General features: G+C 46.0%; 1 long non-coding RNA gene across 1 annotated transcript; it reads right to left on the reverse strand.

Moving 5' to 3' along the window:
* Nucleotides 1–2,686: 2,686 nt before the first annotated feature.
* On the reverse strand, nt 2,687–7,276 carry LOC129137323 (uncharacterized). Its single transcript, XR_008539775.1, has 2 exons — nt 6,495–7,276; nt 2,687–2,931 (listed from the first exon to the last, which is right to left on the reverse strand). It is a non-coding gene; the product is annotated as an uncharacterized LOC129137323 (long non-coding RNA).
* Between the last annotated feature and the right edge of the window lie 11,711 nt (nt 7,277–18,987).

Genomic DNA, 18,987 nt, shown 5'->3' on the forward strand with positions numbered 1-18,987 from the left:
TTCCTGAAATTTATGTTATAGTTACAGTTTAAAATTGGGCACTTACTATTTGTCAACTAAGCATCATACAAGCGATCCTCAGTCCTTACACTAACCCAAAGGGCTGCAAACTATCATTGGCTGTCTCTTTTTATTTATTTTGTGGGGGCGGGGTCTGGCTGTGTTGCTCAGGCTGATCTCCAACTCCTGGCCTCAAGCAATCCTCCAGCCTCAGCCTATCATTTACTCTTTTTCTTTTCTTTCTTTCTCTTTCTTTCTTTTTCTTTTCTTTTAGACAGGGTCTCACTGTTGTCCAGGCTGGAGTGCAGTGGCACTATCTCAGCTCACTGCAGCCTCGACCTCCCAGGCCCAAGCAATCCTCCCACCTCAGCCTCCAGAGTAGCTGGGACTACAGGCCCACACCACCACGTCCGGCTACTTTTCAGTATTTTCTGTATAGGCAGAGTTTCACCATGTTGGCCAGGCTGGTCTTGAACTCCTGAGTTCAAACCATCCTCCCGCCTCGGCTTCCCAAAATTTTGGGATTACAGGCGTGAGCCACTGCGTCCAGCCATCATTCACTCTTTCAATGAGGAAATGTTCTAAGATTTCCCCAAGATAACAGGTAACTTGAACTCAGGTGTGCCTAACTCCAGAGACTGTCCTTCAGGCACTAACTATACTGCCCTGCTACCCACCATTCATTCTGATTGAGGGAGCAGGCAAAAATATAAGAGATGTCAGGTGTTAGGGATTGAATGTTTGTGTCCCCCAGAATTCATATTCTGATGCCCTAACTCCTACCTACCACCCTCCAACCCCATGTACCAATATTTTATTGGTTGCAGGCTTCCAAGACTTTTTTTCCTGCTTTTCTAAAACTAGGTATATTGGCCAGAGTTGCAGAAATTACTGAGGTCAAAATAATTTGTGGGGCTTTGATAGGTAATTAGGTTTATATGAGGTCATGAGGGTGGGGCCCCATTATGGAATTAGTGTCCTTATAAGAAGAATCCAATGTCTTCTATCTCTCTCTGTCATGTGAGGACACAGTGAGAAGGTGGCCGTCTGCAAGCCAGGAATGGAGCCCTCTTCAGAAAGCGATTATGCTGACACCCTGATATTGGACTTCCTGTCCTCCAAAACTGAGAGACAAATGTGCTTTATTTAAGCCACTTGCTCTGTGGCATTTTGTTATAACAGCAAGAGCAGATTAAGACATCAGGAGTGTCCCTATTGCCTGGAGCAGGGTTGGAAGTCAACCCAAAGAAGCAGAGATGAGTGGGGCAAGATACTAGAAACCAAGCAGAGTGTGTAGTTGTGCACACTTGCATCTCCTTTGCCCATAGACGATGCCACAGACCCGAACTTCCCCACCCTCCCAGGCAGGAAAGAATTCAATGTATTTCTTCTGAAGTTCCGGAAGGTTTAACTTTATCTCTAAAGCAGCAGATAATAAATACTTAAGGCTTTGTGGGCCATACAGTCTCCTTCAAAACTACTCATCTCTGCCTTTGTAGCACAAAAGTGACCACAGACAATAGGTAGACAATTGGGCATGGCTGTGTTCCAATAAAATTGGAACAAATTTTGGTTACAAAAACAGGCAGTGGGCTGGATTTGGTCTGTGGGTCATATCCTCTTAACCTGGAGGATGGGACTTTAGGATGAGACTACCTTTTAGTGATTTCCTTTTTAAAAATTTTTTTAATTTTTAATTTTTATGTGTACATAGCAGTGTTTATATTTGTGTGGTACATGAGATTTTTTGATACAGGCATACGATATGAAATAAACACATCATGGGGAAAGGGGTATCCATCCCCTCAAGCATGTAGCCTTTGTGTTACAAACAATCCAATCACACTGTTTCAGTCATTCTAAAATGTACAATCAAGTTATTATTGGCTATAGTCACCCTGTTGTGTGACCAAATAGTGGGTCTTAGTCATTGTTTCTAACTATTTTTTGTACCCATTAACCATCCCCACCTTGTCCCCAGGCCCCCACTACCTTTCCCAGCCTTTGGTAATTATCCTTCTATTCTCTATTTCCATGAGTCAATTGTTTTGATTTTTAGATACCACAAATAAGTGAGAACATACAATGTTTTTCTTTCTGTGCTTGGTTTATTTCACTTCATATAATGATCTCCAGTTTTATCCATGTTGCTGCAAATAACTGGATCTCATTCTTTTTTATGGCTGAATAGTACTCCCTTGTGTACATGTACCACATTTTCTTTATCCATTCATCTGTTGATGGACACTTAGGTTGCTTCCAAACGTTAGCTATTGTGAACAGTGCTGCAACAAACATAGGAGTGCAGATATCTCTTTGATATATGGATTTCCTTTCTTTTCAGTATACACCCAGCAGTGGAATTGCTGGATCATATGGTAGCTCTGTTTTTAGTTTTTTGAGAACCACTGTTCTCCATAGTGTTTGTCCTAATTTACATTCCCACCAACAGTGTACGAGGGTTCCCTTTTCTCCACATCCTTGCCAGGATTTGCTCATTGTAGTTTTGATTTGCATTTCTCTGATGATCAATGATGTTAAGCATCTTTTCGTATGCCTTTTTGCCATTGTAGGTCTTCTTTTGAGAAACATCTATTCAAATCATTTGCCCATTTTTCAAAACTTTTATTTTAGGTTCAGGGGTGCATGTGCAAGTCTGCTATATAGGTAAACTTATGTCACAAGGGTTTGTTGTACAGATTATTTCATCACCCAGGGACTAAAGCCCAGTACCCAGTAGTTATTTTTTCTGATCCTCTCCCTCCTCCCACCCTCCACCCTTAAGTAGGCCTCAGTGTCTCTTCTTGTCTTCTTTGCGTCCATGTGTTCTCATCATTTAGCTTCCACTTACAAGTGAGAACATGTGGCATTTGGTTTTCTGTTCCTGTGTTAGTTTGCTAAGGATAATGGCCTCTGGCTCCATCCAAGTTCCTGCAAAGACATGATTTCATTCTTTTGTTATGGCTGCATAGTATTCCATGATGTATAAGTACCCCATTTTCTTTATCCAATCTGTCACTGATGCTTTTGCCATTTTTTAACAGACTATTAGATTTTTTTCCTATAGAGTTGTTTGAGCTCTTTATATATTCTGATTATGAATCCCTTGTCACATGGGTATTTTGCAAGTATTTTTTCCCTAAATCTGAGTGATTTCTGAGCTGGGGATGCTGACCTGTCTTGCACCACTCAGGGGGACAAAATGGAAGAAATGTCAGCACAGGGAGGGGAGAAACGGAGTCCACATTCACAGGGCCAGATGAAATGTAAAACCTCTTCCATGGAGTAGAAGCCAAACTGGAGTCAACCAGGGTAACACAGCAGAAGATAAGTCTAATAGTAATAAAATAAAAGCAAAAATCCTTGCAGAGGTCTTTGAGGCACTCATTATATTCTTCCCAACCCAATCCCACTCTGAGCTGCTCCTGCTCTTCCCCATGCACACTGGTCTCAGCCACACAGGCCTTCCTCCTCCTCTTCCTCAAGTATTCAAGCTTGTTCTCACCTCAGAATCTTTGTACCTCCTGTTCCATCTGCCTGGAGCCCATACCCCTGGGCCAGCCTACTGGAGAATGAGACACCACATGGAGCAGAGACAAACTGACAATCCGTCCCGGCTAAAGCCATCCTATACCAGCAAGGCTCTGGCCAATCTACCAGCTGACCACGAATGAGTCCAGTAAAGATTGGACAAACCTGGCTCAGATCAGCAGAACAACCCAACAAAACTGTTAGAATAAATATTAGTGGTTTAGAATAAATATCACTTCATTTTGGAGTTCTTTCTTACACAGCAATAGCTAACTGATACAAAGGTTGTGCTACCAACTTGCTGTGTAACTAATACAAACATTTACTCTGTCTGCAAATTCCTTATCAGGAAAGCAAGAGAGTCAGAAAAGTTTTAGTCTTTCACTTGCTTTGATGTTTCAACAATATTCTGCATGGGTATACACTCACATTTTTCTTTTTTTTATTGATACATAATCCTTTACATATTTATGGTGTACATGTGAGTATTTGTGGCATATATAGAATGTATAATGAACAAGTCGGAGTATTTGGGGTATCTGTCACTTGGAGTGTTTATCATTTCTACGTGTTGGAAACAACTTAAGTTTCCTCTTCTAGTGGCTTTGAAATATACACTACATTGCTGCCAACTATAGTCACCCTACTCTGCTATTCAACATTAGAATTTATATCTTCTATCTAACTGTATGTATGTCCAGTTTACCAACCTGTCTTCATGCCCACCTCCCACCTGCACACTCTTCCCAGCCTCTCATACCTATCATTCTATTCACTACCTCCATACACACTTCCTTTTTCAGGAACTCTTTCTTCCCTTACCTTTTATGACACCACAGTTGTATGGTTCTCCATGTACTTTTCTAGCTTCTAACTCTCTGTTCTTTCTACAGCTCATTCTTCAGTGTCTGGCCATGAAATATTGAAATTACTCAAGATTTGGATCTCAGCCCTTATCTCTCCTCATTGTAAATCTCCCAATGTAAGTTCATTCATACCCTTGGATTCATTGGCTAAACCTAGGATGCAGGCTTCCCTCTAAATCAGTCACTAAGCAGAAGTAGGATTATGATGTTTGGCTTAAACTAATCATGGTCCATGATTCCCGGGGATTAATGTGCTCGGGAAACCCAGCCTGAGCACAGTGATCCTCCAAAAATGGAATATGACATTGAAGAAAAAAGGAGGAATGACTCTGAGGTGGGCAACTAGGTATGCCTGACTGCCACACTGGAAATGAGGCTCTCATCCTCAAACTCTCCATCTCCCTATAACCTAATCCCTCACCAAATCCTGTGTATTCTGCTTCCCTAACATCTCTCAAATCCATTCTCGTCTTTTGCTCCACTTCTAGCACCTATTCCAAGCCCATTTTATCCTTTCCCTGGATGAAGGCGATGACCACCCACTGGCCCCTGCCTTAACCTCTGCTCCCTCCCATTGTCTCTCCTTCATCCAGCAGCCAAAACGACCAACAGACCAAGTTACCTTCCTGCTAAAATTCTGACTTCTCATTGCTTTTATGATGCAGATCAAGGTCCTGCATGGACTGGCTGCTGACAGAAGCCCCTCTATGCCCTTTCTTACTTTCTCCATTGCAGCTACACTGCCCTTGACTCGATTACTAAAGTGGGCCATGCTTCCTCCCACCACACGGTCTTTATACGTACTGTCTCCACTTCCTAGAATGCTCCCACTTCCACTTTTACCTACCTCCTTTTCATTCCGCCCATCTTAGCTCAAATGTCACCTCCTCAGGGCAGCCTCCCTTGATCTCCTGACTGGGTAAAATGCCCCTATTACACACTCTTAGAGCCCTACGTAATGTTGCTTCATGAATGTGTATCATTGTCATCTTAAAGTGATGCAAACCATTCTTTGAGCAAGAACACAGAACAATCCTTCAGTATAGGTTCAATTACACTTGCAGGTGAAAAACTTCCTCAAGATTCACAGCTAGAAGAGACTGAGCAGAGAGCTGAACCCAGGTCAGTCTGACTCCAGAGTCTGAACTCACTCCAATTCCTCAGTGACCTTCAAACTGGATCCCATGGACTCCTGGATTTCAGCAGGAGTGAAGGCTCAGGGAATAAGGGAAAACCAAGTAGGGACAGGGCTTTGGGCTTGCTGTCCATCTCTTTGCCCACGTGGATCCCCCTAAAAAACATGCGTCCTTATTTTCTCTCCTTATCCACAGCCTTCAACCTACACCATACACTTGAACCAATCTTGAACTTGGCTTCCTAAACTGTATTTGATTTCTCTGGTTCCTGATCCTATTTTTTGTCCTTGGCCTCCTGCCTGCTCCTTGAATTTGACTCTTGCTGCCACTTTTCAGCTCTGTCCTCTAACCTCCTTTCAAAACTTCCAGCTAGACTCACCCATTAAATAATAATCAGACTCTTCAGACTGATTTGTTCTTCTGACTCCTTCCTGGTCCAGCACCCAATGGTTGACACACACTCTTGGCTCACTGGGGTACCTTGTGACTTTTAATAACACTAATAACTTTGGCAGCTGATTTAGTCTTTCTCTCCACCCTCAAGTCCTTAGGGACTTTGATTTCCAATGTTAATGAGCCCATGTCCACATCTTCACCTCCCTGGTGCTTGACTTGCCAGCTCCAATGGAGTTCACTTTCCTACCATTTCAACCACCCACCCCCAGGATCATGATATGCTGAACTTCTGCTAGAGTATAAATTCCAGCCTCCTACTTACCAACCACAACCTCATATCATTTCAACAAAGCCCTTCAATTGCATTCTTACTCACACTCCCTTCCCCCTCCTCTTGAACCACTCTGCATCATTTATCCCCCCTCTCACTTATACCTTCAACCCATCCCTCTCACGCATCCTCACCATTCAATTCATGATACATTCTTTTCAGGCTAGAAAAACACTAAATCCCTCCTGCAACAGATGCTCTCAGTGTCCCCATCTATAGCCCCTCAGTTCTTACCATTTTCATCACTTTCATCCAATTTCCAACTGCCATCTCCTGTCTTTTTACGTGAGGACTTTATCTGGCTGCCAGAGCCTCCTTTCCCCATGCACATGGCCTGCTAAAGGTGCCTGGGAAATTAATGCTTCCCCAATCCCCAAGGAACGGAAACTCAACCAATGACTAAAATTGGTGAATAAATATATCCCAGCTCCCCAAAGTTAATGGGGAATTAACTTTGAATACACAGTCCATACTGTCTTCCAGGGTTACCCAATAAAGTTAAGCTCCATATTCCCACATTCATCTTGCTTGCTGATATATTCTTTACTGATATCTCATTTCTTCACCCGCCACCCATATTGGTGTTTCCTGGGATCATCTCCAAAATAAACCACTTGCACTCAATTCTGTTTCAAGGTCTGCTTTTGAAGGAATGCAAACACCTCCCACAATCCAACATCTCCTCTGGGTCCTGCCCAATCTCTTGCTTGCCTTTCTTAGGCCAGCATATACACTATGTTCATCTCTCTCCCATTCACTCTCCAACCCACTACAGTCTTGTTTCTGCCTCCAGCTTTTTCCTAAATGTATGGAGGTGTCTTCCCTTTTATTTGACCTCCGTGCGACTTTCAACATGTTGCCATTCTCTTCTCACATCTCTCTCCTTTGGCTTCACGACATCACTTTCCTGAACTTCGTACTTCTCTGCCATCCCTCGTCAAGTTCTTTCTCAGCTCTTTGAAACTCCAACCACCCTTTACATGTTGAGACTCCTAAACGCTCCACCACCCTTGGCCTTTTTCTCCTCTTACTCTGAGGTTATACACCCTCCTTGGATGACATCATCCAATTATGAGTCATAGTTGACTTTCCAATTGTTTAATCCATGCAGAGTACAATCCCAAATGTCAGACCTTGACTCCAACTGCCAATCGAATCCCTCCCGCATGTCCTAAACCCAAACCACTATCTATCTTTCCTTGCCCCTCTCTGGTTTATGTCACAATCATCCACACAGTCGTCCAAGCCACTTGGAGTCATCTTAAACTCTTTTCCCTGCTTTATCCAGGATACCCAATTCAACACCCAATCTTGTTGATTCGTCCTTGCAAACATCTCTCCTCTCCATCGTGACCCAGGCCCAGGTCACTGTCATCTCTTGTCCAGATTGCTGCCATAGCCTCTTTACCAGTTTCTCTGCCTCCAATAACCACAATCCAATCAATTCCTTCTGAAACACAAATATCAGCCCCTCCTTCCCCGCTGCTTACAACCCTTCAATGATCTCACTACCCTCAGGTAAGGTTCAAACCCCTTAACAGCCTTCCAGGACCCTTCCCAATATAGTCCCCTCCTACCTCTCCAGCCTCACCTCTCACCACCTTGCATGCCTTAGCTCAGTGGCTCTCAACCCTGGCTGAACATTAGCATTACTTGGAGAGCTTTAAAAACAAACCAATAAATTGACCCTGCTCCCCAAAATTATGATGTACATAATCAGGGATTAGGTGCGGGCATTTGTATTTTTTCAAATCCCCCAAGTGATTCTAATTTGCAGCCACAGCTGTGAGCACTGCCCTAACCCAACTGAACGGGTTAGAGTTCTGCCCAGTTCCCACGTTCTCCCACATTCCTGTGCTCACCCATCCTGGCTCTGGCAACGCCTCCCCTTCGACTCGCTTCACATGGAAAACACCTACTTATTCTTTAAAACTCAACTCCAGGGAATCTTCCCTGACTCCAGCTTCCCAGTCTGAGCTAGGAGCTTTCTTCCAAAATCACACAGTCTCCTGCACTTAACCCTATCAGAGCATTTATCACATTGAATATTAACTATCTATACCACCTCAAAAAAGTGGCAATCTTGTGAAGGTGACATTGTGGGGGTGGTATTTCATCATTACAACACCAGGGTCTAGCATAGTGGGTCACCCATTAGATGACTCAATTCCCGTTTGCTGAATGAATGAATGAATGAATGATCGTCACTCTCCTCTAGCCATGAAGGTTGGAACTTTGGTGTCTTTTTGCTTCTCTATCTCCCTCCCCTAGTTTCATGCTAGTGCACATAGTAGGTGCTCAACAAATATTTGTTGGCTGAATGAATAAATGTTAGACACAAGAAACGAGCATTCACCTTGTCCTCATTTTTACAGAAAAGCATTGGGGAGCAGAGACAAATCAAATTGAACTTCCTCCAGTTTTGCTAAAATGGAATTTGCCAAAGACATCCTGAAAAATGGATTTAATTAGGCCCGTTAATAGGGGAGTCATTGGTGGCTAAGTTTTAAAGCTGAGGCTAGAAAAGGTATCGATAATTTGACCATTTTAAATCATATAGGAGGCTGTTTCTCACTCCCACCCTAATTATAAGAATGCCTCTCAATGAAACCTCAGCTTTGGAGGGAAATGAAGCCGAAGGTGGAGGCAGGATCTGACATTTCATTGAAATGGAACAACAGAGGCATCACAGCAGAAACCCAGCTGTCTCAGCCCAGGTGTGCCCCCCACAGGGAAGGGGCTTAGTAGCATTGCACAGCCAGGTCTCATTACACTAATGATTGTCAGTACAACCCAGTGTGCCTTTTAATTGCAAGAAACATCCAGGAGAGGGAAAGGTGCTGCAGTCTCTAATGACGAAGTGAAATTCTGCATAGGTTTTCAGAGCCACATGGATATCTTGCATTCCATTCTCCCATTAGGCCGTTATAGAAATTCAAATTCTAATTGGTTCCATAATCAGGTCCTGGAATCTTTCCACAATCTTTAGCTCACCACTGTCAGAAATACTCAGCTGCCCCCAAATTATGGAGCCAAATAAAAGCTCAGTCTGGGGTTTCAGCTTCCTTCAGATACAAGGGGAATTGATCATCCATTGGGGAATAGTCTCTACTTTGGGGGCCCAGAAATTGACATAACAGGACAGCATGCATCCTACAAATCCTTATTGAATGTCACTTGATACTATGTGGTCTAGGCAGGGCTGGGACTAGGATGAGACAGGTTAGGCATTTGCCTGGGGAGAGCAAAATTTCAGAGGGTACCAAACTACTGTAATTACGGTAATCAATATTTTAATACAGTAATATTAAAATAAAAATTAATGCAGAGGCTGGACACAGTGGCTCATGCCTGTAATCCCAGCACTTTGGGAGGCCGAGGCTGGCGGATCACCAGAGGTCAGGAGTTCGAGACCAGCCTAGCCAACATGGTGAAACCCCATCTCTACTAAAAATACAAAAATTAGCTGGGCATGGTGGCTCACATCTGTAATTCCAGCTACTTGGGAGGCATGAGAATCACTTGAACCCAGGAGGCAGAGGTTGCAGTGAGCCAAGATCGCACCACTGCACTCCAACTGAGGCAACAGAGCTAGACTCCATCTCAAAAAAAATGAAAAATTAATGCAGAAGTATCCACAATGAACAAAACATCAAAATTTTCACTGAAGGCTGGATCCAAGCTTGCACTTGCAAGATGTCTCACCCACCTCACTCCAGTCCCAGCTGTGGCCCTAGCCACTAGGGATGCAGCAGTGAACTGGGCAAAACCCCTCCCTCATGGGAAGCTTAAGACTTGAGATCAAACAGCTTGCCCACCCTCTCACGCCAGTAAATATGGAGAATGAGGCTTTGAGCTGCTTCAGCCCAACTTCCCAGCTGCAATGCTCTATATAGTAAACTGAAGCCAGGTTCTGCCCGTAAGTGACCTTGAGAGAAAGTCTCTGCATCTTTCTGAGCCTGTCATGATCATCTACAACATGGGGCTCCAGCCTCACCCCCCAACGACCATGCTGAATGCCAGGGGTCTGGCATGGGATAGGTGCCCATGAGTGTGTACCCCTCACATTCCATGACTTGGGGCCAGCCCAGCCCCAGCTCAGGGGGTTGTGTGTGCTAATTTAGAAGTGTGGGGAGGTGGGGGCACAGAGCTGATAGCCAAGTTGGTCTGGGGGTCTGGGTGGCCATTAACTGCCCCCTGGCAATGTTTCCTCCTCCAGGAATTCAAGGGAGCTCCCCACCTGCACCCCTAAAAGCTCTAGAGGAGGGGCACAGTTGACCGTTGCCTTCCTTTACAATTGAGGAAACTGAGGCTCCAGAGTCCAGGGTGCACGGGGGTCACACCAATGGGTCCAGTGTACCTGGGTGCAAAAGGACGCGGGACCCTCCAAGTCCTGCTTCCGTCCTACCCCTTACGTCGTCCCTCTCCTCCCTCTGCTCTGCCCCGGGGGTCAATACCAGTCTTCAGGGCGACAGAGGCAGAATCAACGGAGAAGTTCAAATGCAGACCGTTTCCTATTTTCTTGACAGCCTATTTCATGGATCACAGAGACCCAAGTACAGCTGCTTATTCAACGGAGAAAAGAATGAATTCATTTTCATTCCTTAACACCCGATGTGACCTACTCTCTGTTGATCTCTCCCTTCAGAGGCTGCTGCCCTTCCCGCGGACTTTCAATTTGGCCAGAGAGAGAGAAAATATGCGGTAATGACAGAATGTCCTGCCCGGAGAATGCCGGGAGCCGAATCACTGCCGTGCTGGTAATAAGTCCAAATGAAAGATATTATGTCACCTCGTTTGAATTAAACAGATGAACTATAGTCTTAGACCATTAAAAATGAACCAATCTGCTGGACGGCTTCCAAGTGCTCCGCGCTGAGCGCCCCCAAAAGGTGCTAGGCTCCAGCGGAGTTTTATGTCCTCATTTTCTGCCAATAATTCCTCCTCTCTGAGAATGTGGAGGAATAACTTGATGAAAAGGCTGCTCACATTCCACGACTTGGGGCCAGCCCTGCCCTGGCTTAGGGGGTTGCGCTAATTTAGAAGCTTGGAGTGCGGGGGGTGGGTACGGGACAGAGCTGGCAGCCAAGTGGGTCTGGGGGTCCATTAACTGCCCCTGGCAATGTTTCCTCCTCCAGGAGTTCAAGAGAGCTCCGTATCAGCACCCCAAAACCCTCAGAGGAGGGGCACAGTTGACTGTTACCTTCCTTTACAAATGAGGAAACTGAGGCTCCAGAGTCCAGGGTGCATGGGGGGGGGGGGGGTCATACCAATGGGTCCAGCGTACCCGGGTGCAAAAGGACGCGGGACCCCCCAAATCCTGCTTCTGTCCCACTCTTTACGTCTCTCTGAGCATACAGTTCCTACAAACCTTCACCCCACCCTTCCGTGACTCAAGCAGCCTGTCCCTCGTGCTCTGCCACCTCCTTGATTCCTGGCCCAGCCAGTTGCTCCCCCTCTCTGAGAGCCTCTCTCCATCTGCAAACCTGTAGTTCAGGGGTGCACTTTAAGAGTTAGGCTGGACTGGGAGTCAGCAGACCTGGCTTGAATCCCAACTCTGCTGCTTACAATCCATGCAGATTTTAGAAATCTGTTCCCCTCACTGAGCCTCAGTTTCCTCAATTGTAATTCAGGACTTAAAAAGTCAGAGTGTTCCTCGAAGGCCCCTCTGCCTCTAGCACCCCACCTGCCACCAAAATTCTTTCCAACGTGCACTTAACATCTTTCCAACTTTAGAACTCAGCAGCAGGGTAAGATACAACTCTTATTTAATCCACCCGCAAAATGAGCACATTTGGTTTGCCTTATATTGATGATTATAAGGCTTAATATCAACACAGAATGATAATATTACTTAAGCCTACCGAACTTTGCATGTGTAACTTTCCAGTAAATAAAGCACATCGCTGCAAGTGTTTCACATGTACTTATTCAGCAAAACTGCCTGGAACACCGTAGCACTGGGGACGTCTAGGCACTGGGGACACAGCTGCAACAAAACACACACTGTCTCATCTCAAGGATATCAGTAACTCACATCTACTAGCCCCATTTTTCAGAGGAGGAAACCGAGGCTGAGATGGCTTGGATAACTCACTCAGGAGGCAGAGCCTACATCTGACCCCAGAGTCTGTAAGAAGGAGCCTATGGCGGCCCGGCACGGTGGCTCACGCCTGTAATCCCAGCACTTTGGGAGGCAGAGGTGGGCGGATCACAAGGTCAGCAGATCGATACCATCCTGGCTGACATGGTGAAACCCCGTCTCTAATAAAAATACAAAAAATTAGCTGGGTGTGGTGGCGGGTGCCTGTAGTTCCAGCTACTCTGGAGGCTGAGGCGGGAGAATGGTGTGAACCAGGGAGGCGGAGCTTGCAGTGAGCCAAGATTGTGCCACTGCACTCCAGCCTGGGCGACAGAGCGAGAATCCATCTCAAAAAAAAAAAGAAAAAGAAAAAAAGAAGGAGCCTATGGCAACACCTGCCAGGGACAAAAACCTGTGAGCCCCCCACCCCCGCCCAGGATCCACCACCAAGGACTTAAGCCCAAGGCAGGGCCAGGCACAGTGGCACAAGCCTGTAGTCTTAGCTACTCCGGAGGCTGAGGCAGGAGGATCGCTTGCCTGGGCCCAGGAATTTGAGGCTGCAGTGAGCTGTGATCACACCACTGCACTCCAGCTTAAGCCACAGAGCAAGACCCTGTCTCAAAAAAAAAAAAACAAAAAACAAATGTTGGTATTCTAGGGCATCTGAAAAAGGACATTTTTTTCATCCTTTGACTACATACTCACATGAGGGTAACCAACTCATTTTGGTTTGCTCAGAAGTGTCTGATTTTAAAACTGAAAATTCCACATTCCAGAAGCCTCCTTGGTCATGTGCTGAATTGAGAAATTTTTTTGTTTTAGTCATAATCACATTTTATTTTATTTTCCAACTTTAATTTTAGGTTCAGAGGATACATGTGCAGGTTTGTTGTACAGATTATTTCATCACCCGGGTAATGAGCATAAGACCCTATAGGTGGTTTGTCAATCCTCTTCCTCCTCCCACTCTCCACCCTCAAGTAGGCCGGGGGTCTGTTGTTCCCCTCTTTGTGTCCATGTATTCTCAATGCTTAGCTCCCACTTATAAGTGAGAATATGTGGTATTTAATTTTATGTTCCTGTGTTAGTTTGCTTAGGATAATGGTCTCCAGCTCCATCCATGTTGCTACAAAGGACATGATCTCATTCTTTTTTATGGCTGTATAGTATTCCATGGTATATATGTACCACATTTTCATTATCCAATCCACCACTGATGGGCATTTAGGTTGATTCCATGTCTTTGCTATTGTGAATAGTGCTGCAATGAATATATGCATGGATGTTTCTTTATAATAAAATGATTTATATTGCTTTGGGTGTATACCCAGTAATGGGATTGCTGGGTCGAATGGTAGTACTTTTTAAGTTATTTGAGAAATTGCCAGACTGCTTTCCACAGTGGTCGAACTGATTTACACTCCCACCAGCAGTGTATGAGCGTTCTCTTTTCTCTACCACCCTAAACGCGCCCAGGATCTCTGAGAAATTCACTTGCTCCTAAGTGATTACTGCCCTGCCCTGCCTGTTCTGTGCTTGGCGCCCTCTGCTGGCAAGAGGAGATTCCTGGCCTGGCCGGGGCACTGGTCTACTTCTGGTTCTCTCCTGAGACTCCAGGTCAGTAGTTGTGCCCTGCCTGAGGCCAACGAGGCAAACAGCCACGCTGCATCCAGCTCCAGGAGTGTTAACATCTCTGGGCCCTGCAGCTTGAAGCCCCCTGGAGTGTGACCCACGATATTCTCTGAGAAGGCCTGGTGTCCTTGGGGTCCCACAAACTTTGGGTCTAAATCGTAGCCTTGTCATCTCATAGTTCTGTGACCAGGTCTATGTTACATTATCTCTCCAAGCTTCCATTTCTTCAAACAGGTCCTACCACAGCCTTGGGGGCACATTTAGCATTCACTGAGTGCTTACTGTATGCCAGGACTGACCTCATGTTACCCTTGCTACAACCTATGGAGCAGCTGCTGTCGCTTTTACAGACGAGGCACCAGCAGCCTCCACTGATGCCCCCACCCATGTCCTCTCCACACTCCGGAGTTGGCCTCAGGTACAGACGGGACCTGGTGTGCTGGCAGATGGCTTCTCACTCAGCACTGTGTCTGCCTCTGGACTGTCTCTCCTTCACCCCAGGGCTTTCTCTGGCCACATGGAAGTTTTCCCAGCCCAGCTCAGAGAGAAGCCAGAGGTGCAATAGATGCCCCAGTGGGGATGGCAGCAATGGCTAAATGTCCAAGCTTCTGGGGTGCAACCACACCACTTCGCAGAGACCTCACTTCCTCCTTAAGGCCCCCTCACCAGCTGTCCTTTTTTTCTGGTCTTGCTGCCTATATACTCACCTGGGCATCTTGAGGTCACCTCCCAAATAAATGACTGGTACCCAAGTCCACGTTTTATGGTCTGCTTTTGAGGAAACCCAAACTGAGAAAGGTTAGGTCACTTGCCCAAGATCACATGGCGAATACATGGCAGATCCTGGATTTGAACTCAGACATCTGACTTCGTATACCAAGTGCTTAATCACTTTGCTCTGCAGTTCTCACCTTGACCTAGGGAAAACTCACGGCCTCCTCACTGCTCAGGCAGCTTTCTCCTGCATCCTCCATTCCTGATAGGGTTTGGCTGTGTCCCCACCCAAATCTCAACTTGAATTGTAGCTCCCAGAATTCCCATGTGGAGTGGGAGGAACCCAGCGGGAGGTAATTGAATCATGGGGGCTGGCCTTTCCCATGCTATTCTCGTGATAGTGAATAAATCTCACGAGATCTGATGGGTTTATCAGGGGTTCCCACTTTTGCTTCTTTCTCATTTTTCTCTTGCTACCACCATGTAAGAAGTGACTTTCTCTTCCTGCCATGATTCTGAGGCCTCTCCAGCCATGTGGAACTGTAAGTCCAATTAAACCTCTTTTTCTTCACAGTCTCAGGTATGTCTTTATCAGTAGTGTGGACACATACTAATACACTTCCCATCCCCATCCATCACACAAGGAGTCCACAATTAAGAATACCAGACAATTGTTTTGCAGGCCACACGAAGCTGCATGAGGAGGTCTGAACAGAAGGAGGAGTGCATTCCTGGTGGCACTCAGCCCTCGGAAAGACTCACCCCCTTTCAGCCACCCCAGCCTCCTCCAAGATCCTGCTCCCCTCACTCCTTACCCTACTCAAGTGGGTTAACTCTGTGACTTCATCTTCAGCTGAAGTTTAAAGTTAAAGATGAAGAACCTGTCCATGACATTCTGGAATGGCCGTGTTTTATGACCAAATAACATAGATGACAGATATGCCTGTGATTTACCCCATCCCTAAATTGAACCTCATACACACACTCAGAGAACAGGGCCCAAGGGATGCAGAGAAGTGTCTTTTATATATGTTATGTGCAACTAAAACAAGTTAAATCCTAAGAGCCTCCACTGTGATAATAAATAAATAAAAAGTTGAAGCTTTCATAGTCTGTTTGGGGGAATTTTCTGAGAAATCCTCAGGAGAAATGTCATATGAAGGAGACACTTAAACGAATGTTTACTGCAAGGAAAATAGCCATTAATAGAATGGGTAAATTATGACATCCATCCATAGAATATGCTACTGTAGTGAAAATGAACTTGAGCTACACATATAAGCACAAATGCATATCACAAATATAACAGAACATAAATTATAGGAGGATAGATAAAGGACGCCATTTATGTCAAGATGTTTTTATTTTTCTTGAGACAGAGTCTAGCTCTATCACTCAGGTTGGAGTGCAGTGGTGCTATCTGGGCTCACTGCAACCTCCACCTCCCAGGTTCGAGCGATTCTCCTGCCTCAGCCTCCCCAGTAGCTAGGACTACAGGTGCCCATCACCACACCCAGCTAATTTTTGTATTTTTAGTAGAAACGGGATTTCACCATGTTGGCCAGGCAGGTCTCGAACTCCTGACCTCAAGTGATCCACCCGTCTCAGCCTCCCAAAGTGCTGGGATTACAGGCGTGAGCCACTGCACCTGGCCTATGTCAAGATTAATAGCACACAAAACAACTATGTGTAGGCTTAGGGTTACATTGGTCTTTGTTTTTTATTTTCGTTTGTTTGTTTGTTTGTTTGTTTTGAGACAGAGTCTTGCTCTGTGGCCCAGGCTGGAGTGCAGTGGTGCAATCTCAGCTCACTGCAACTTCTGCCTCCCAGGTTCAAGCAATTCTTGTGCCTCAACCTCCCAAGTAGCTGGGACAACAGGCATGTGTCACCACGCCTTGCTGATTTTTGTATTTTTAGTAGAGATGGTGTTTCACCATGTTGGCCAGGCTGGTCTCGAACTCCTGACCTCAGGTGATCCACCCACCTCGGCCTCCAAAGTGCTGGGATTACAGGCGTGAGCCACCGTGCCTGGCTGGGTTATACCCTTTTATATTTCAAGTATAAAGATGTTCATGGCAATGGTGAACATTACATTCAGGGCTGCCATAAGGAGAGGTGATATGAAGGGGTAAATGGATCTTGGGTAGACCAGTAGTATCCTATCTCTTCCATTGAATGGTGAGAGATGAGTTTTATTGTTCCCTTTTTTCTTTTTTGGTATTTCTTAAGTAATCAAAAATTGGAGCGAAAAATCGATCACATGGCCACCCAGAGGAGGAATGACCTTTCTTCCTGGACAGATCACTCTTCCAAGCCATGGCTGAGCTGTTTCTCCCTGGAGAAGGCATACAGTCCCAGGTTCTGACTCCAGGGAGTGCCAGGTCCACCCGAGAGTCCTCCTGTTCTTGATTGCATGCTAAATGTGCCTGAGTATGGAGGTACCCACAACTCTGGGCCCCCCAGGAATGACTCTCACTGCCCCCGTGACCAGCCCTGTCTTGCAGCCCAGTCAACTCATTAGGAGCATGGGCTTAGGGCAGACAGCTGGCAGATATGGAGATGCCCAGAGAAGCTGCTTCATAAAGCGATTGTGAGGATGAGACCACGCATGCAGGCATTTGACACAGTGCCTGACTCACAGCCAGCCCTGCAGAAACAGTCACTCTACTCGACTGCTCCAGCTCCCATGCAGGGAGGAACCCCCAGGCTGGTAGTCAGGGGCCTGCGTTCCAGCACCAGTCAGGTGCCAACCCATTGTGCATGAAACTCTTTTTTATTTTTATTTTTTTATGTTGAGATGGAATCTCCCTCTGTCGCCAGGCTGGAGTGCAGTGGCACAATCTCAGCTCATTGCAACCCCTGCCTCCCAGGTTCTAGCGATTCTCCTGCCTCAGCCTCCCAAGTAACTGGGACTACAGGCGTGTGCCACCATCCCCAGGTAATTTTTGTATTTTCAGTAGAGATGGGTTTTCACCATGTTGGCCAGGATGGTCTCAATCTCTTGAACTCGTGATCCACCCACCTCGGCCTCCCAAAGTGCTGGGATTATAGGCATGAGCCACCGCGCCCGGCCAAGACTCTTCTTAGCAGAGCACTGACCACCCTGCAAGTGAGGACCTAGTAGGTGCTCAGGGACTCTCTAAAGTGAACAAGTGAGAGTCTTTATCCATATGGGAGCTTGACAATGAGGAATCCTGGGAAAAGATAGAGGTATCCATCAAAGGATGGCAGGGGAGGCTCAGATAAGAGTGCTCTGTGGGGAGACCCTTGGGGAAGAGTAAGGCCCCAGTGGGGGATGCTGAGGGCAAGAGGGTTTTGTGATTTAAAAGTACATATATATGGCCGGGCACGATGGCTCATGCCTGTAATCCCAGCACTTTGGGAGGCCGAGGCGGGTGGATCACCTGAGGTCAGGAATTCAAGACCAGCCTGGCCAACATGGTGAAGACCGTCTCTATTAAATATACAAAAATTAGCCAGGCATGGTGGCGCATGCCTGTAATCCCAGCTACTCGGGAGGCTGAGGCAGGAGAATCGCTTGAACCCGCGAGATGGAGGTTGCAGTGAGCCGAGATTGAGCCACTGCACTTCAGCCTGGGTGACAGAGATGAGACCCCATCTCAAAAATAATAATAATAAAAAATAATAAAGTACATACATGTGAGGCAGAGCACACTGGCTCACACCTGTAATCCCAGCACTTTGGGAGGCCAAGGCAGACAGATTGCTTGAGCTCAAGAGTTTGAGACCAGCCTGGGCAACATAGCAAGATCTCATCTCTACTAAGAATAAAAAAAAAATAGCCAGGCCTGCTGGCACACTGCTATAGTCCCAGCTGCTTGGGAGGCTGACTGGGAGGATTGCCTGAGTCCCGAAGAGGGAGGTTGCAGTAAGCCAAGGTCCCGCCACTGCACTCTAGCCTGGGTGACACAGCTAGACCCTGTTTCAAAAAAAAAAGTACACATATGTGTATTTGTGTGTGTCTTCATGTATATATGCTTATACATGTATTCATGCATATACTTCTGTATGCACTCACATATATACAAATATACTTGTGTATACAGTCACATGTACTAATATATGTATTCATATACACACATACATACATGTATAGTCTCTTTTAAAGCAGAAGGTTCCATTAGGGTCGGGCAGCACCCTGCAGGCCCGCTTCGGGGCAGACCCTGTCTTGGGTGCGTCCCGTCAGTGCTCAGAGTATCCCCTTGCGGAGTGACATTATCACGATCATTCCTCCATTTCCAAGGAGGAATAGCTATGGTTCAGAGAGGTTAAGTGGAT

The sequence above is a fragment of the Pan troglodytes genome, chromosome 18 (assembly GCF_028858775.2).
Source record: "Pan troglodytes isolate AG18354 chromosome 18, NHGRI_mPanTro3-v2.0_pri, whole genome shotgun sequence".
NCBI classification, from domain to species: Eukaryota; Metazoa; Chordata; class Mammalia; order Primates; family Hominidae; genus Pan; species Pan troglodytes.